This window comes from Acomys minous (genome assembly GCF_964271855.1).
Source record: "Acomys minous genome assembly, chromosome: 11".
Lineage (NCBI taxonomy): Eukaryota > Metazoa > Chordata > Mammalia > Rodentia > Muridae > Acomys > Acomys minous.
Window position 1 is genome coordinate 32,109,304 of NC_140492.1, and position 21,630 is coordinate 32,130,933.

Here is a 21,630-nt window from a genome sequence, read left to right on the forward strand (position 1 = left end):
TGATTCAACTTTCATATTGTATCCTTTAGAACATTAATGATTTTCTTTTGATGAATGCTATTTGTACATTTTAAATATTTTTTGCTTGTGCTTTTAATATCATATATTGTAGATAAGAATCCAATCCAATATCATGAAGATTTTGGTCTCTGTTTTCATCTAAGAGTTTCCTGGTTTTAGCTCTTACATTAAAAGATGATGCCTTTGGAACTAATGCTATATATGGTGCAAATTAGAGTCACAAATTCATTTCAATGCATATAAAAATGCAATTATCAAAGTGCTTCTCTTGAAAATACTATTCCTCTCTAATCAATTTCCTTGGTACCTTTATTAAAAGTCAATTGACCATAGCTATGAGTTTATTTAGGACCTTTCTAATATCTTATATATTGAACTATACATAAATTCTTATGAGAATAACACATTCACTATATTTTGAAATTAAGAAAACCTGAGTTTTAAACATGACTTTATTTTTATTTTTCAACAGTTCCTTTATAGGACCACAGATGGTTTAGAAGCAACTTATTATTTTTTTTCAAAGATGCCTGATAAAATTCATATAAAATTTGTATTGACTAAATATGTTTCAATAGTATTGTCAACTTTTACAGTCTTATAATTCTTACTTGCTTATTAGTCTATTTACAAATTGCCTTGTCAAACATTGGTTTCTGAGCTTTCTTCAGTGGTGTTTTTCAGTGTATGAGTCTTCTTTCCATATTGAATCAGTTCCTATGTACTTTGTTCTGTTTGATGCCATTTTATGTTGCTGAAATTCCATTTTATTTTCAATTTCAGATGTTCTATTGCAAACATATATATGTGTGTAATTTATTTTTATAATCAATTTGATCGTGAATCTTAGCTGCAATGATTTTTTATTTCTTTTCTCACAGATTATTCAGGAATTTTCCACAGGTCATGTCTTTGACAAAGTTATGTCATCTGTGACTGGAGACAGTTTCACTTCCTGTTGTAATGTATTTTTTTTTTCTTCCCAAATGCTGTGGCTAAAACATGCAGCAAAGGATTGTAAAGAGTTGGTGAGAGTAAACACCCTGCCTCATTTCTGACCTCAGGAAGATTGCATTCAGTTTTCACCATTATTTTGTATAAGGGGCAATGGAAAGTTTTTGCTGTTTTGTTGTTGTTGTTGTTGTTGTTGTTGTTGTTGTTGTTGTTGTTGTTTTCATAAGGTAAACCATGCCAGAATGATAAATTTCTCTTATAGTACTTCATGGACTATTTTAACTAATGCAACTGGTTACTACTGATATGCCTCTATCTTTTTGAATAAACACTGCTATAAAAGTATCTAATTAAATGCTAAAGTTTTGAGAAGCTGAGTTTTGAAACTCTTGTTTTGTTGTTTGTTTTTATTCTTGTATTAAGGGCCAAACTTCCTGTGGTCCTTACTCTTCTTTTCTAGACGATTTCTTCCCTATATATTTTATTTATTTATTTTTCCAGCTTTTTAAAAATATATTTTATTGATTTATTCATATTACATCTCAATTGTTATCCCATCCCTTGTATCCTCCCATTCTTCCCTCCCTCCCATTTTCCCCTTATTCCCCTCCCCTGTGACTGTGACTGAGGGGGACCTCCTGCCCCTGTATATGCTCATAGGGTATCAAGTCTCTTCTTGGTAACCTGCTGTCCTTCCTCTGAGGGCCACCAGGTCTCCCCCTCCAGGGGACATGGTCAATAGTAGAACAGTAATGATGTCAGTGACACTCAGCAGGAGGAAGGACAGCCAAACTAGCCAGAGTCACAAGATGACATTTTTCACTTTTTCTCCTGACGTTGCCAGCCCATGGGAGTGACAGAATAAAGGAGGGTGTTCGCGTATGAAACCAGACCGTCTCCTGCCTGCAGGGCCAGGGATCCAGCTGCAGTCTGGTGGAAGGGCAGTGACCTGCTCCGCTGCAAACATAAACTTGGATTGAAATTTTAAAAGTTATGAGAGGTTCCTTTTCAACAGTTTATTAGCTATTTTATCACATTTCTCTCCCATAGAGAGAGATTTGATATTTCTTTTGTGCTCCAAATTAAGACACTTTGATAAATAGATGACTGTGGAAGGATCTACCCTATGCACAGTATTAAAAGTCAATGACCATCATACATTCCAATGCATGTATTTTTTAATATCTCTTGATAACAAGTTATCCTGGTGAACTTGTATTGTATTAATTATATAGTCTTTGTTAGCTTTAAAACTAGGCACACATGATGAGCATGTTTTCAGGGTGATTTTTTAAATTAGATATGTAATGGACAATGGGTGTTGATTTGTGTTATTGACCTTTTTCTAACAGATCCATTAAAGGTTGATCTTTAGCTATCTACTCCCTGGATTGTATTATATGTGCTGGTTTTCTCATTTTAGTTCTTGTAGGTTTAATTAAATGATTATGATCACTTATTCTCAGACATGCCATTTTCTTTAAAGTCTTAGTGTCTTCAGTATACTTCTTGTATTTAAACATAAATTATGGTAATTATGTAGTCTTTCCTTTATTGAAAACTATTATTGTTGTTTTTTATAAATATTTTGTATGGGGCTAACGAAGTTTCTTTATATTAGAGCTTTTAATGAATAAGGGCTTAAGTTTAACTTTTCAGTACCGATAAGGATATTTGTCTTATATTTTATAATATAAATTAAGTCACCATTTAATTATAATTGGCAGATTTTATTTCACTAAAATTATATTTTATAAGCCTTAAATCCAGCAAATATTATGTCTACGTGTTGTTAAATATATCTCTAGCTATAATATGCTACTATTTTAAGAATATCTGTTCAGATGTAATGTGCTTATATTATGTCCTGGCTAGGCTTTATATAAACTTGACACAGGCTAGAGTCATTTGGGAAGAGAGTACAGTTGAGATAAGGACCCCAAAAATTGTCTTATGAGCAAGTCTGTAAAAGTTTATTGATTGTTGGCTGATGTGGTAGGGCCAAGGTCCTTTGGGAATAGAACCATTATTGGATATGTGGTCCTTGGCTGTGTGAGAAAGCAGACCAAGAAAGCATGAGCAAGCCAGGAAGCAGCCCTACTCAATGGTCCTTGCTTCAGTTCCTGCCTCCAGGTTCCTGCCCAGCTTCAGTTCCTGCCTTTATTTCCTCAGTGACAGACTATTACCTGGATGTGTAAAATGATCTAGGCACATTTTTTTTTTTACCAAGTTACTTATGGGCACGGTTGGTCTTCACAACAAGAGACACTCTGCAACGCAATGTCATTTTCTTGTTTCATTCTCTAGTTTTGTTGTATTACTTATGCCCTAATTTACCAAGTATTTTTCCTTTTTTAAAAAACCTGCTCTTTTATCCTAATTTAAACCATTAAAAACATTGATTATTCACTTTACGTTGCAGTCATAGCCCCCTTCATCCTCCTCTCTGAGTCTCACCCTCACTTCCTGTTTGCCCTATCCCTCCTACCCTACTCCTCCAATAAGGGACCCACCCTACCAACCCACCCCAGTATATCAAGTTGAATCAGAAATGAGCACATCCTCTTACCCTGTGGCCTGGCAAGGCAGCCATGCCAGGAAAGAGAGAAGCACCAATCCACCCACAAAAGCTTCTACACAAAACTTACCTTGGCTACAAGATATGCAGGGACAAAAATAAAGCAGAAATTGAAGAAATACCCAACCAATGTCTGGCCCAAACTGAGACCTATCCCATGAGAGGCAGCTAGACCCTAATCCTATTAATGGTACTCTGTTATGCTTGCAGATAGGAGACTAGCAAAGCTTTCCTCTTAGTGGCTCCTTTCAACAACTGATGGAAACGAATGCTGAGACTCTTAGCCAAACATTGGGTGGAATGCAGGGAGTCACACGGAAGCATAGGGGCAAGGATAGACAGACTAGGAGGGGGATAGGAGGGGCACAAGAACATCAACAGAACCAACTATACAGGGCAGAGGGGGAGAGGAGCTGTAGAGACTGACGCTCCAACCAAGGGCCGTGCATGGACTGGACCGAGGGCTCCCTACACAGATGTAACTGATGGACAGCTCAGCTCAGTCCTCATATGGGTCCCCTAGTAACGCATATGGGGCCCTGGCTCTGACACGGACTCTGCTGACTGCTTTTCAACCAACTGTTTTTCCACCTTCAAATAAAATAATCTCAAGATCTCTAAGGTGTCATAAAATATATGTCTTAGGAAATGAATTAAGTGATCTAAATTCTACTTTCAAAATTCATTTATCTTGAGCCTAGGAGGGCTCGACAACAAAGAGCACCTTTTGTTCTTGAGGAAAAACCCCAGTTTGGTTCCCAGTACCAGGATCATAGGACTCACAGACTCTTGTAACTCCAACTCCAGGGTGTTAGGCTCCCTCATCAGACGTCTTCGTGTTCCCTCCTCCCTCCTCCCTCTGTCTCTGTCTCTCTGTCTCTGTCTTTCTGTGTCTGTGTCTGTGTCTGTGTCTGTGTCTCTGTCTCTCTGCCTGTCTGTGTCTCTGTCTCTCTCTGTCTCTCTCTGTCTCTCTCTCTGTCTCTCTCTCTCTCTCTCTCTCTCTCTCTCTCTCTCTCTCTCTCTCTGTCTCTCTCTCTCTGTCTCTCTGTCTGTCTCTCTCTCTCTCTCTCTCTCTCTCTCTCTCTCTCTCTCTCTCTCTCTCTCTCTCTCTCTCTTTCTCTCTCTCTTTCTCTCTTAAGACCCAGGGTCATACACCTAGGGGAGGGGAATAGGGTGAAAGCAGAAAGGAGGGAGGAATGGGAGGACACAAGTGATGGGATAACAATTGGGTTGTAATCTGAATAAATTGATTAAAAAATTAGACTTTTAGAAAAGTCATTCACAAATTTAGCTTAGCTTAATGTTGATTATAACTTGGGTTAACTTAGAGATGTATGTCTTCTAATTTTTTCCAAAATCAGTTATCGAAATGACTGTATTTTATAGTATGTTTATCAGTCAAAATTAACCATTTCAAATTAACTCAAATAACATCTTTCCCTGAAAAACTACATGACTTTTAGCTTAGCTTCTGTAATAGCATTTAGTATATATAATAGCATTTTTAGTATATATAATAAAGGTGACTATTTTCCCTTTCTTCTTTTTCTTTTAATTATGAGATAGACTTTGTTCTTAGTTTCCATAGCACTTACAAACTTGCATTTGATAAGTGAACACATAACTAACTCCTATGATATTCTCACATTAAAAGAAAGGGCAAGCTGCTTTGCAGTCTACAGGCAATGGAATTTTAACCACACAATAAACTGAATCTTCAATAAAAAATAAAACATAAACACCTCCAATTAAATATTACCTTGAAAAAAAAAACACAGATTTAGAATACATGTTTAAGATCTTTTGTGTCTAACACAGAGGCTTCCGTCTTTAGCTGTAGCTGACATCTCTGTTGTTGGTTAAGTACAGTATAAAGTACTTGTGATGCATTCGTTCTCTGTTGTTCCAGTGGAGCATGGAAATGGTTCTTAATCTCTACTACTACACAACAACTTATGATAGAAAAGAATTACAACGACAGGCAAGACACTTTATTAACTCACTACCGTCATCACCAAATAGCCTGATACTTAGGCAACTTTTCTTTTCATCTCTCTATAAAGAGAGTTTGAAATACACAACTCCTTCTACCACACAGTATCTAGAGTCTTGTGATACTGTGTTGATTAGAGACATAGTATTTAAGTGTTGGTTGATAGCTTAAAACTGGATGTCTAACCTTCATCCTAGAAACACATTTGATGTTGAAATTAGCTGATTTATTTTTGGAAGAGCTCTGCTTTGATCTGGTGCATAAATCGAAACCATCATGATGTGCTTTAAAAAGAGTTTAAACATCAAGTGACAGGCTGAAGGGAGGAAAACTTTCAGGTCTAGGTCTATTTTTTTAAAAGAGATTATATTGCAAATTTTTTCCTGAATTAGTTTGAGACTCTAAGTCCTTATGAAATTCTGGCTATCATCTGTTTGTTTTAGTTCATTGAAAATTTCACATAGAGCTGCAAATTATAGTTGGAATAAAATATAGGTGATAGTCCAATTTTATCACAAATACATATTTTAAGAATTATTAATGCATGTTGTTAAATACTTAAATATTTAATACAGTATAAAAAGTTGTATTTTCTTGTATTTTGATTGGATAAAAACAATCTGAAAGAATCTATATTTAAAATTACCATGTCCCCTGGAAAGGGAGACCTGGTGGCACTCAGAGGAAGGATAGCAGGTTACCAAGAAGAGACATGATACCCTATGAGCATATACAGGGGGAGAAAATCCCCCTCAGGAACAGTCATAGGGGAGGGGAATAAGGGGAAAATGGGAGGGAGGGAAGAATGGGAGGATACAAGGGATGGGATAACCATTGAGATGTAACAAGAATAAATTAATAAAAAAATTTTAAAAATAAAATTATCATGACAATAAATTGAAACAATTTGGATTTATTTTCAATAGGTGTTTTTCCCATTTTTAAAGTAATTTATTCATATTACATCTCAATGGTTATCCCATCCCTTGTATCCTCCCATTCCCCTCTCCCTCCCATTTTCCCCTTACTTCCCTCCCCTAAGACTGTGACTGAGGGGGACTTCCTCCCCCTGTATATGCTCATAGGGTATCAAGTCTTTTCTTGGTAGCCTGCTATCCTTCCTCTGAGTGCTACCAGGTCTCCTCATCCAGGGGACATGGTCAAATATGAGGCACCAGAGTATGTGTGAAAGTCCTATGCCACTCAACACTCAACTGTGGAGAATGTCCTGTCCATTGGCTAGATCTGGGTAGGGGTTTGAAGTTTACAGCCTGTATTGTCCTTGGCTGGAGCCATAGTTTGAGCAGTACCCCTGGACCCAAATCTGCCTATCATAATGTTCTTCTTGTAGGTTTCTAGGACCCTCTGGATCCTTCTACTTTGCTATTCTCCCATGTTTCTCTCATTTAGAGTCACAATAGGATGTCCTCCCCTCTGTCTCACTTTCCTGGTAAGTGAAGACTTTCATGGGACATGCCCCTTGGGCTAGTATGCAGACATAAGTGAGTATATACCATTTGACTCTTTCTGCTTCTGGGTTAACTGACTCATTATGATCATTTCTAGCTCAATCCATTTGTCCACAAATTTCATACAGCTACTTTGGAAATCTATCTGGTGCTATCGCAGAAAAATGGGAATAGGGCTTCCTCAAGACCCAGCTATTCCACTCCTTGGAATATACCCAGAAGATGCTCCAGCACACAACAAGAAAATTTGCTCAACCATGTTCATAGCAACCTTATTCATAATAACCAGATCATGGAAACAGCTTAAGTGTCCCTCAGTAGAAGAATGGATAAAGAAACTGTGGTACATTTACACTATGTAATACTACTCAGCTATTAAAAACAAGGAATTCCCAAAATTTGTGGACAAATGGATTCAATAGGTGTTTTATGAGTCTATTACTATCTTGTAAGTTCCCCATAGGTATATATTTTCCATATTTCACTTTTATTATATGACTTCACAGATTTTGTAAACAATTATTTATACATGATATATATATAAAAACACTTGTATCTATTGTATATGGTATATATAGTAACATGAGTATCTATTAAATTAAGGAAATGTTAGCATGCATCAACCACTTAAGTTTTAAAACAGAATAATGATGACATTTAGGAAACTACTGCCTGCTGGGGAATTAGCCTCTTTGAGGGATCAGCACCCTTATTGGCTGTCCAAAGTAGAGTGGATAAACTTGAAACCATGTATACACATAACAAAAATAGACAACAGGTTGTATTTATACATATTTCTGAAATTAAATGCATACATATACATATATACATATATATGATATATATAAACATATATCATATAAATATGATAAATATGGATGCACACATATATAATCCAAGAAAAAGAGGCAGGAGGTGGGGGGCATGGAAGGGTTTGGAGGAAGGTAGATAAAAAGTGCTGTAATTCTATTTTTGATTAAAAACATTTTGAAACATTGAATAATGAGTATTAATTAAAGTGTTAGTCCCAAATGCAAGCCCTGATTTTTTTTAACAGTCAGTGCAAGGCCCTTATAAAGGTAAAATAAATAAAACTCAGAAGCAACTAGTGATGATTTTTTTTAGGCAAATATCAAATATCAAAAATCACCAGCTTTAACTTGTCTTTCAAGTCTAATCTAAGACAAGCTTGAGACAATTTCTGGAATTATTTATTGAGTTAAAAAGTGAAGGAAATCCATCTTCCTTTGCATTCCTCATTTCTGTTTTTAATATCTTTTCTTCTTCAGCAATGAACACCATTTTAAGAAGTTCATTTAACAGAAGTGTTTGGCTGGGTTATTGTGCCCAAGGAGTGCCTGAGTACCCCCAAATCTGGGTGCAATGTGACTAAAATGAAGCTTTTGTCAATACAGAATATTGTAAATGGTAAGATGAAAGGGTTTCTTCCCCCACCCAAACTTTGCTTAGTGTATAATCTACTATTAGTTTTGTTCTCAGACCAGGCCTGTGGTTTTAATCTAAATTCACTTAAGAGTGATTATTTTAAAATAAACTTTTGCATGATGTAGTGTGCATTTAAAAAAAAAAAACCTCCCATCTCTCATTATTCAGGAAAATATATACATCTATGTATTTGTCTCATTGACCAGTATCAGGTTTCATCTTCTCCAGCCAGAAGTTCCACTGGACTTGTAAAGGACACAGATGCTCAAGAAAAGCAAGTAAAATCCATTGCAGAACGTGAGTAGTAAAGAGCCGAAGAATCAGCCACTGATTCACATATATTCTTGTGATTCATTTTTATTTTCTATGCTCTAAACTAAATAAAATTAAATCATTCACTCTTACATGCTTAAAACTAAAAAAAGTTCAATAAGATGTATGTTACCAAATAAGATTAATTAATATCAAAAATTATTATATAAGTATAAAATTTAAGATAAAATACACCATCTCTGTGTATATGTGACTGTCCTAGAATCACTTTGTCGACAAGGCAGGCCTTGAGTTCACAGTGAGCTGCCTGCCTCTGCCTGCCAAGTGGTGAGATTAAAGGCATGAGCCACAAATGGGCTATTTCTATCTTTCTAAGGCAATTGCTTTTTAAAAAGTTATTAATACAACTAGTGAAATACAAGTGTTGTATAATATACGAATGTAAAGCGCTAGCTTAATCAAGAAGTTAAAAAAGTTAAGTTCAACTACACTGAGTAGTCATATTAGCATCATATGTTCTAGAGAATAACAATTACAGTCTTGTCTTTGAAAACAAGTGGACAGTACCTTCAAAGAGATGAGATCATGTGTTCAAAGGGTGGCACTACTGCACAGGCATAGGCTTACCATGGAAGTGATGCACATTTAAATCTGCTGTTCTTTCTACAGGAGATTTTAACATATTATTAACAGTTATGTGGACTTTAAGTAAAACTCCTACTTAAATTGATATTTGCAAGTCAAAATAATAGGAGCCACTCAGTCATTAATGTTTTGCTCTTTAAAATAGCTTCCTCATGCCTACAGTATTTTTTCTGAACATATTTGTATATGTGTGTATATATCATATAATTCATAATTGGTTTCTATCTTGGGCATTAGTTATTACTTGAGGCAGATCCAAAGGAACAGCTATATCTGTAAAAATGAGAAATGTGAGGTTTGAAGATTTAAAAAAAAATTGATGTTTTCAATATTAGAAGTGCCCGTGATTTGCACCCAGGAAGAAAGAATGTGGTCTGTGCATGTCTTAATGCTGAAGTAATTTGAGAGAAATGGGTCAGAAAGAAAAAGAAAGGACTCTCGCCAATAAGTAATCATGCAATAAAATAAAAATAATTAAACAATGGAGAGTTTTTCTACATGTGGCATTAATCATGCATGCCAAAATAACATGAGTTCTGAAAGGCTATTGTCAGTTTGAGCCAATGTGAAGGCTGATGCTAATTAGACAAGCTTTGCTCACACATATGTATGTCTCTCTGACTCCTTGTTAGTCATAAACATAAGGAGTTAGTGATTTAATGACAGGCAGGATTTCCTACTGAGTGAAGGGGAAAGATATGGATCAGAGATTAAAGGTTAAAGTGTTAACCAAGAGACATATCCAAAGCAGCTAGGACTGATTTTGTTCATTTGTTTGTTTGTTTGTTTGTTTGTTTGAGGGAAGCATGAAACTATGCTTGTTTAAAGATATTTAGACCTCAAAACAGCCTTTGCTGCCCCATTTCTTTATGCTTCAAGCAACAGGGGCAAGTTTGTACTTTCTGCAGTGTGATGACTTTATTTCCTCCCTCCCTTTTGTGGACATTAGCACTCCTGAAAGAAGGGATTAAAAAGACACCTCCAGTATATTCCATCCAATGCTCAGCAAATTAATTCACGGAGAAAGAGGAACCAATACATGCATGTTTGTTTAAAAGAAACATTGGAGATGAAAATATTGAATGAAAGGGGGAACTCCTCATCTTTTCACCGCTCTGAAAACAGAAGGATGGAAAGAGTCCCAGGTTTACTTTTCTAAGCACCACTACAGCCCCCAACCCTTACACTCTTCACTTTCTCCTTTGAGATAACATGAAAGACACATTTTACAACAAGCTCACCAACTTGAGTCCCTGTGGGTATTGCACATTGTTATATCTATGCATGTATTTTAAAGACAACTTTTTAAGCTGAGAACACACACATTTTCTTGTTGTTGTCTTTGCAATTAAAACTTAACCTCTCAGCAAAGCAGACCCAAGAAACCAAGTGACTCTAAATAAAAAATAGAGGAACCATGACTTCTACACTCACCATTATTGTTTGTAAATTGTTCTAATTCAAACATTTTCTTTTGCGTATAATACCACATTCACCTGGAAGCCATAAGTCCTTGTAGACTGCATGTATCCCATATGGACGCAGGTAATGCTTTGCCTCAAGGGTTTATTTTCTCCTAAGTGAGCCTTTCTTTTAAGATGAACGTGTGATTATCTTCGGTAAAATTCTATGCACTATCAGAGAAAACTGATTATAGAAACATAGCTAATTTATTATGGGACACAGTGTTAATTACTGTGAGAGATGATGGCCGAACTGTCAGGTCTCTGCTTTGTTCTTTTTGGTTTTCATTATAGGGTTTATAGTACACTGACTGTACAAAGGAACGGAACAAAGGCAGAGGTAGAGCCAGGTAAGGAGACAACACCATGTCATTTGTCCTTGTTTTCTGCAAGAATGGGCTAGGCTGACATTTTTGCCATAATTGCATTCAACTTGACATTGAATTATATAACTCTCTGCACATGCACACCCTCTTGACACTACTTTACCCTTAATTCTCCACTATCTACTTATTGTACTATCTGGTACCTAGAAAGGACTCCCAGCACGCAAGACTCAGGAAATATTTACACACTACACCACTGTATTTGTACCTGCAAAACCGATATTTTTTTTTTTTACCTCAGTAGCATTAGTAAAGCCTTAACACTGAGTCACTTATATTAAAAAACAAAACAAACAAACAAGAACCTATCCACTTCCTAAGTCTATTTTAAGCCACTTATCCATCCTTTCACTCAGTCTTCTATGAGAAAGTGTTAGGAGTATCACCAACCCAGGGTAAACAGTAATACAAAAAAAGAAATGTAGTAATTTTTTTCTATTGTAGATATTACTCAACCCTTAAATTAAAATATAGTGTACCTTTATTTACTATGAAAATTTTAAATACAGCTAAAAATAATAGTGCTTGGTGTCATGGCTTTAATTTTCTTTTAATTTATTCTTCCCGTCTACATTATACAGTTAGCCATTCTGTATCGTTATTTGGGGAGAATAAGGTCCAATTGGATGCATGCACTTGCTTACAGTTTTATTTTCATGTGTACCTTGAGGGAATTTCTTTTAATCAAACTTTCTGTTTTATGAAAAATGCACATGTTCTCGATGAAAATAAAATTGGTCCCTTTAAAGGTCCCAGAGCAGTTAAAGTTTACGATCAGATGTGTGATGAGTCGGTGCTCGGCTGAATCATTACTGAACAGAGATATACGTTTCCAACAGGGCCAACACGTGAGATTCCGACCTGTGCAACAGGATGTTTGGCAATGGGGGGGATGGAAGGGCAAAGTGTATGTTCTCTCTCTCACTGAAAAACACTTCTCCCTCTAAGGCCCTTAACGCTCACACACTGTTTTTCCCTACAGGTTTATGTCCATTAATCTTACCACCTCCAACCCAGCTGAACCAGCAGTAACGCATTCAGCACTTTCCACAGCAAGCATATGGCTCTTCAGTTGTTAGATCTCACCCAAGAGGCATAGCTAGCCCAGCAGGGAATGCACAGGCCATATGTATTTACAATTCCAAAAAAAAAAAAAAAAGCACGGAGAGACAATTGTGGTCCAAGTAAATATGCATCTTTGGGGTACTTGTACTGTCTTCTAGATGACCTTGCATATGATGATGATGAGGTGACTATTTCTAACAACATAAAAATAATTTATTCCAGAGAAGACACAAATCCATAATAATGCCCGTCTGCTATCTTCTTGGGAAATACATGATCAACAATTCTATAAGGTACTTCGGAATTTGGGTTTCATTCATTTACCTCATGAACTTGGAGGAATGTCCATTCTATTTTAGTTTAATACATTTTTTAATCTTTTGATGCTTTTTTTATCCTATATAGAGAAACATAAAAGATAATTTGAGTTTAGATATCATGATAAATAACTTCTTGACCTTGAAATAACAGACATTTTAGAAAAGGTATACATTTCGGATGTGCCAAGTTCTATATATTTCATACACACACACACACACACACACACACACACACACACACGTGTGTGTGTGTGTATATATATATATATATTTGAAAACAAGAACATTTGCTAAATGCATACTTTACCTAGGTTGTGAAAAATGATGCATTATTATTTGGTCTTGGAATTAAGATTCTATCTTCCACAAATATGTCCTGGTTCTTTGATTATACATGGCCATTCAATTTAAAACACAAATAACCACCAGGGCACAGAGAGCCCTCTACATGTGCTTCCAAATGTAGTATCACCTTGTTTACAGAACTGAATGAAGGAAAGCATACACATCACCAACATAAATGAGTGCATCCTTCCATTGAGCCTGCTCTTTCCAAGCTATAGTGTATGTGAATTGTGAAGAATGCCTGTGCAAATATAGATTCCGAAGCCTTTTGAATATGCAGGTTGTCTTCTCAAATTAGCTGGAATGTGGCTCTAGAATCTGAATATTCAACAAACATCATAATAATGATGCCAAAATATTTCATATGCAATATTTGGAAAATATTTGTTTTTAAAAATTTAGTCGCTTTAAGCCTAATTCCATACCCTCCCTCCTCTCCTTCTAGTCCTACCCTTATGCCCCTTACACCACCCCATTCCACCCTCTTCTTCTTCTCAGAAAATGAAAGGCCCCCAAAGGTACCCACCTACTCTGGAACTTCAAGTTGCAGTAGGACTAAATGCATCCCCTCCCTATGAGGCTAGACAAGGCAGCCCACCTAGGGAAAAGGGATCCAAAGGCAGGAAACAGAGAGCCTCTACTCCCATTATTAGGGAACCCACTTAATTACCAAGCTGCATTTCTGCTACACGTGTGTTGGGGGTCTAGGTCCAGACCATGCATGCTCTTTGGTTGGTGCTTCAGCCTCTGGGAGGCTCCATGGACCAAGATTATTTGATTCTGTTGGTGTTATTATGGTGTCCTTGACTCTTTCAGTTCCCTCAATCCTTCCTTCCACTCTTCCACAGGACTCCCTGAGCTTGGCCTATTGAACAGCTGTGGAACTCTGCATCTATTTCCATCAGCTCCTGGGTAAAGCCTCTCAAGAAATGTAGGGATAAAGATGGAACAGATACTGAGAGAATGACAAACCAATGACTGGCCCAACTTAAGAGAGAGCCATCCTCTGACACTACTAATGAAATTCTGTTATTCCTGCAGACACAAGCCTTGCATCTAGCATAACTGTCTTCTGGAAATACTTCTTTTGAAGAATAACACCGCACTTCTCCGTAAACATCCCTGTACCCCATCAGATGATAGTCTTCATAGCAATGCTGTTAGTAGCAATTCCTGTTCCTGCGATGACTCATTGATATGTTTGTTTTTTGCATGAGGCAAGGCAGGATTTTTATGCTTTTTATTCTTTGAGAATTTTATACATATATAGAATAAAACATGATATTCAGTCCTCGTTGCTTTCCTCCCAACCTGCCCCCCCATATCCTCTGCAACTTATCTCTTTCCCAACTACAATCTTGCATATATTTGTGTAAGTAATAACCCTCTTGAGCCAATTGACAATTGCCAAGCCTGGAAAGTTTGCACTAATTACCATATCTCATATGTATGAGGAATTTTGAAAGATGAAAACTAAAGTGTCTGTGACATTTTCTGCCAACAAATTATCTGGCTGTCTGGAGGACATCGTTGCTTATCAGGGTTGATAGTGTACAAACTGATATTTGTTCATATAAAGAGAACAGAAATAATGACTAAAAGAGTTGCCTTCTTGGGCATAATTATTTAAGTTCCAATATGCATACCGGTGGGGAATGAGGGTGTTATTCTCTGTCACTCTGGGAAGAAAGCTTGTGAATGGAAGAGCTGACCCTGATGACTACCACAGTCTCTATTTTTCCTCTTATGTTTCTTGTTTGTCACTGACTATAAGACCATATAAAGGGTTCAGAAAACAGTAGGTAGTTAGGAACAAAACCCAAATTATTTCTTCCACATGTTTACCAGATAGCTATAATAAGATGGGTTACTATTCTGACGTAGAATAGTCTTTGGTAGAGTAAAAGACTCAACATCAACAACAAATAGTCATCGAAGGAGGCCTTGTTAGAGGTAGGGATTGAGAATACCTTACAAAGAAAACAACAAGAGTCCATTGTTCCTGGCATATGAAGCCCTATAGCATCTGAGCCTTATGTCTATGTCTCCACAGTTTTGCCGAGACCCACGATGAAGCTGCTCTAAGGCAGTGTCTCCTCCTTGTTTCTGTTTCTTGCACTGACTACACCCCTCCCCCACTGAAAAACACGTAAGTGTGGCTTTTATAAGCTCTTTGTCGCCTTCAAATAGTTGTTTGGAGCCCCCTCTTGGAGACGGAGCGCCTGGAGTATTTATTACAAGACAGCTAAAGGCCTGAGCTGGAAAGCAGAGGCCTTTTCATCTGGTTTATATAGCCAGGAGTTCACCACCATCGTCTGCCGTGATCGCTGAGGAGCTCTGTAGCTCTGTTATGTGTTAACCCTCTCAGACCCCGATGGCCTCTGGGAGACCTGACCCCTACTTTGAGACACACTGAACTGGAAATAATAACTCCCATATGGGAGAAGAATACTCCAGCTTCGAGAGCTGGTCAGGCTTTGTTTTTTCTATGACGACTCAGCAAAGAGCGTGTATTGGAAGCAATTCTCTCAGCTTATGGCTATTTTCATAGGGGTTCTATATTTAATAAAGGTTAAATCCATTGAAACTGTGAGTCAAAGGCACTTTTCATAAACAACAATTTCACCTACTTCAGAAGCCTGGCTCTTTCCACTCTCCTCATGCCTGCTCAAAGCAGGAACTCGGCAGCGTCGGCTGGCTTTGTCTCCTAGGCAAATGGCCCTTTCCTCGAAGAATATAAATAAGAATTTTCAATCTGAACTTGTACATCACTCTTAGATGTCTAGCTCCTCCACACAAAAGAAAACCCTTTTGAGTAATTGCAAGACTTAATTAGCCAGTGTTCACACAATGTCTTCCTTTGTTCACCTACCAACAGGGCTGCTTTCATCAGTGGTCCTCTGACTCGCTGAGGGCCATTCTTTTTCAAAGTTTTATACAGATTTCTATTTTCAGCGTTGAAGTCCTATGATGTAAGGCTCTACATCTGAGTACCGAGTCTCTCTTTCCCGATTCATTCCCACCACAAATAACTCCTTCCAAGCTTGATGGTGATCTGATCACCTCCCAAGTGTGCTAATGCCTGGCCTTTGGTGACATAGAAAGGACATTTAGGACAGCAATGGTGCTATGGTGACAATGGGCTATGCAAGCTGGTTTCTCTGGCTTCTTTCTGGTCCATTTTCCTATCTTTATGTTAGAGCTATAGCACAGGAAGAAAGGATAGGGAGTGATGAATACATAAAAAAAAAAAATACCAGGATGATATACATAGGAGTATACTGTAAAAAATGCAACCTGAATTTCCTTTATCAGTGAAAAGAAAGCACATTGTATAGTGTTATATGCATTAAAAACAGTTCTGATCACCTGTTAGACAATGGCCACCCTTTTCTGAGCATCCTCTGATCCTTGTAGTCTATATCCTAAGGGCTGAATATCTAGGTTATAAGCCCCGACTTCCATATCACACTGAACAACGACTGAAATGGTTTATCATTTCTACGATTCTTCCTGCAAAATCTGATAAATATAATTAATTTACATTATTATGACACTTAGAGATGAAAGGTGATGAAGAAGATTAGAAAAAGATACTTCCAGCTGGGCAGAGGTGGCACATTCCTTTAATCCCAACATGCAGGAGGAAGTGATGGGCAGATATCTGGGTTTAGGGCTAGGCTAGTTCCAGGACAGCCATGGCTACAGAGAAACCTTTCCTCAGGAAAAAAAAAAAGACAACAGTAAAAAACAACCAACCAACCAGCAAACAAACAAAAACAAAGTGTTTCCAAATAATAAGCATTTTCATACAGTATTTTAACTCTCAGTTATACCAAGTTCCCATGAAACAGTTCAAAAACTAATCAGATATCTGTGTCTGTTTTTTAGGAAAGAAGGCTGCAGTACATCTTAGAACATTTTCAGTGGCATGCATACCATTTCTGACACTTCCACAGATGGATGTTATCATGGTAGCATTTACTGTTCTCAGATTTTTTTTTTAAAGACAAGATGAGTTATGCAGCCCAGGCTGGTCTAGAACTCACAGAGACACCCCTGGCTCTGTCTTCCCCAGCACTGGGTTTAAAAACATGCAGCATCACACCGAGAAATTCTCAAATTTGGATATGCCATAGTACTGCTCTCTCCAAATGAACATACAGGTAGATTCTCCTTAATCAACTCATTAGTCTGAGTTTCTCTTTCAGGGAGGATCTCATGAGATGAGATGTAACCTTACCACTTATGCACTGCTGAAATCCCGAGTCTGTTTAGAGCACATGCAGTGGCATTTTGGCTAGATATTCAAAGCTAAACAAACTTGCAAACCTTTTGTTTTTGGAGTGGAAAGACTACTTTATAATTTCCAGAAGGGGCATGGTCATGGTCCCTTCATTGCCTGAGTGCTGCTCAGCCAGTGGTTCTGCCTGCACAAGAACAAAATCCAAGAGTGTATATCTCTGTTTCTCTTGACACTTGTGTTGTGACCACTTTTCTTAAAGAAATAATCTTCTTCTTGTCAGTGATTGGGAGGTCATTTTGTTGATCTGCAGGTATGACTGTAGAGACAAATTTTGTTTGTTGTTACTTTATTTAAAAGCACAGTTGGCCCCGTTGGGTAGCCACTCACCAACGATGAGAATGAAGATGCATTTTCTACATGTTTACTTCATCTCCATTGGGGATATACCCTAGAATAAGATATCTGGTTATGTGGTGGCTTTATTGCTATTTTTTTTCAGACACTCTCACAGGTGTAGTAGCTTGTGCTGTGGTTACAATAGGCAAGGTGCTCTTCTCCACAGTCTCATCAGTTCTTTTATGAGAGTTACTTAAAATGCACCATCTTGGTTTGGAAGTCTATTTTCTTTTAAATCTGGAAGTGTTTGCAAACACATTTTAAGTCTGAGAATTTTATCACTGTATTTTTCATATCAACAATGTCCAAAAAAGAGATTTAAGAGAATTTTTCTTGGAGTTGTCAGCTTGCACTTGTAGAATGTGGTGATTTGACACAGTGAAAATACATTCATATTACACTGAGATTGAAATGAGATAAATGCGTCAGATTTTTACCCTATTAAGTTAATTTTTAAAATATTAGGTTACAGAGTGATTATCAAAGCAGAAGTATTCAAATATATAAAAATATATCTTAATTATTTTTTACAGTTAGTAATGAAAATGGGCAGTGACCTCAAGAGTAGAGTTTTAATAGAGGACATTTACATCAACTTGGTTGGGGCCCACACTTATTTTTTAGCTTTTTTGTTTTTTGTGCAAGTCATTGAGATTATTGCTTAAATCTGACTATGTTGAGTGGTAGTTATACTTGAGAAATAGTTCTTCTATAGATTTTGGTGTACTTCTTTTTTCCTCCCTTATTTACCTTGATTTTTACCCCAGTTTTGCTCCAATGCCTCTTCCAATTTGCTTGGGGCCCTGGAATTTCCTTTTTCCTATTTCCTCATAGAGGAAATTCTTTAGTAATGGAAGAGGAAAGGATATAGGCAGGATAATTTATTTTAGGGCTCAAGTATATAGACACTTTTACTTATTAAACTAAAACCCATATATCATCTATAAATATCATTGAGAAATCAGTGTTATTTTGAAACAATCAATAATAAGATGTTATAAGATATTATTCTAAATAATAACTAACATCAATGCAGCCATGTTTTCTTAGTTATAAAGAATATTCAAAACTTCATCTACACCCTTCGAGATTATTGATTCCCAAAAATAAACAAATGCAAATACCCAAAGATCTGACATAAATAAAGATGCATATTTGAATAATGGAGGGAAAAAAAGAAAATGTTATAAAATCAATAGATAAATAAAAATACCTATAATTACAAAACAATGTTTTAAGAATTGACTTTAAGTAGGATGTTTTTATTTTTTCAAAGCTAGAGAGTGAACATTCCATTCTGCCTATTCTATGCTAAGTTTAGAGATGCTTAAAGCATTAGCCAGATGCCACAAAAGCAAGACTGTTGAGTTTAAAGAATGTAGTGTTAATCACAGAAATTCAGCATGCCTCTTCCATTTGGAAAAAACAGAGAGTGACCTAATCCAAGACCTTGCATGATATCTGGGCTCTGCTACTCACAGAGGGCTGTTGATTCTCACAATTGTCTTTGCATAAAACTTGTGTGGTCCTTGTTAGGAAGCCTAACAGGGAGACAAAGACAATAGCACTTAGTATAAAATGGTTTTGATCACTATGTTAGCTCCCTCAATTTGTGGTTCAAGTTACCCTTTATTAAGAAAAGCTGGCTGATGTAAAATCACTTACTAGACAGTACAAACATAGCTCCTCTCTTCTCCAATTTTCCATGAAACCATTGGCCACACACACACACATTGCTGTCAAAAGGCTCTGTTCCTTGTCAGCTGCACACTGGCCAGAAGAACAAGAAACTAGAGGGCTGTGTGCTAACTCAGGGGGCAGGCTTTGGAAGTTTATTTTTTTTTTAGACCTATGGGCTCCAATTAGTACAACATTCATAAAGAACTTAAGGAGATAGAATTATGAAATAGAATTTATAATGCCTTTGTATCATTTCTGAAGCTGGACTTGAAGATGTGAAATTCCAGCCTGAAACAAAAAAGGGCTAACCTGTGATCATCTTAGAATTTAAGGTTCTGGGAAAAAGACTATAAAATTATTTGTACAGACTTGATAGAATAGCTGTTTTACTATAATAATTATAATCCAAAAAGGTGTTACATTTATAAGAAAGACATTGATCTAATTTGACAGAAACAACAAATGTTTCTGTTCATATTGTAAATTATATAGAAGACCATATTTTGATGTTTTTGCAATTTGAAAAGAAGTTGATATATACAAAGAGTTAGTTTAAAATGTCTTATTTAAGTTAATAAAGTGTCTTCAAGAGAAAATGGAAAAATATATAAATGAAGAAAAATTATACAAAAATGTAGAGGAAGGATAGCAGGATACCAAGAAGAGACTTGATACCCTATGAGCATATACAGGGGGAGGAAATCCCCCTCAGGAACAGTCATAGGGGAGGGAAATAAGGGGAAAATGGGAGGGAGGGAAGAATGGGAGGATACAAGGAATGGGATAACCATTGAGATGTAACAAGAATAAATTAATAAAAAAAATTTAAAAATTCTTCATAATATGTAAATATATGCAAATGCAATAGAAAGTCTATTCACACAACATTAAAAACACTCATCTCTCCACAATGAAAACTAATGGCAGTTTTTTCTGTATTTCTTATGAATTATAGAAAAACAGAGCATTGTATAAATTTCATCTTTTATGTCTGAATATTAGGTGATAGTAAAAATACTGAGTAACTAACTTAAATGTTAAAAAATGAAATTAAATAATATCCACAGTTGTAGGAACTCTTTGTGATTTCATATCTGAGTGCTAGGTCTAAAATGCTTGAAATTAAATATGCTTTTTACCAGGAAAAAAGAAAGTAAGATAAAACCTGGTAAGTAATTTCTAATGATTCAAAGCATTTTAAATGCTCTTAGTATTATAAGGAACTTCAGCACAAGACAAATCTAAACTCTATATATTTGCAACAATGGCAAATTTAAATAATAAAACTTTTTGGAACAAATTAAGCAAAATTTTTGAATCAGGATTCTGACACTGCTATTCCTTGTAGATTTTGGACTGTGTTTTGGTTCCAAGTTTACTTTACCTTAACTTACCTAACTTACTTAACACATGTAGACTATAGAGTCATGTTATCTATCATTGGAATATCGTAAAACTAAATTGTAAGTTACCTTCATCAAGAAACATTTTAGTAGATTGTACTGTTTAGTTGAAGTTGGCTACAAGTGGCTCCGATCAACGTGAGTCTGTCCTCTCTGCCATCAGCTATGCCACTTGCTGGGTGCACTGTCTAAGGAGTCCACGATTCCTGAAGATGCTGTGTGTACTATGTCTGTCCATCAAGGGAAGCCTAATAATGGAAGACATATAGGATTTTTGCTTTATTTTGTTCTGTTTTGTTTTAACATTTATCTACTTTACTTTTCATTTGGGGGTATTTAGAAAATTGCTGTTTTACAAATGTTTTTCAGACTCTCCGTTGTTAATTTCTAATTGAATACATTTTTAGTCAGATAATTGCCTTTTACAATTCTATTGCTTTATTTAGTTGAAGTCTATTTGGTAGTATGGTCCATGCCATAACTTAACACATGAATATTTAACAATGGGATTGCCTTTTAAAGCAAGTATTTGGAAGATGAACAATGCTAATATGTTCTAGGCTTCATTTTCTTGGCTGCTAGCTTAAGAGTTACGCCATTCTTATCTATGGCTAGTTCTAGATTTCACATTATTGTCTTAAGTTGTGTGAGCAGGTGCTACAGGTCTACAGGTGAGCAGATGCTAAAGTTGTGTGTAAGTTCACACGTCTACAGGTGAGCAGATGCTTAAGTTCTGTGTAAGTGCACACGTCTGCAGGTGAACAGATGCTTAAGTTGTGTGTAAGTGCACATGTCTACAGGTGAGCACATGCTTAAGTTGTGTGTCTGTTCTGAATGTGTGTCATGGCCTGATCATCTCCTCATACCCATGTTCTCTTTGTATGTGTACCTTTATAGCTCTTGTTCCTCTTGGTGTCCTTGCCCAAGGAATACTGAGAAATTCCCTG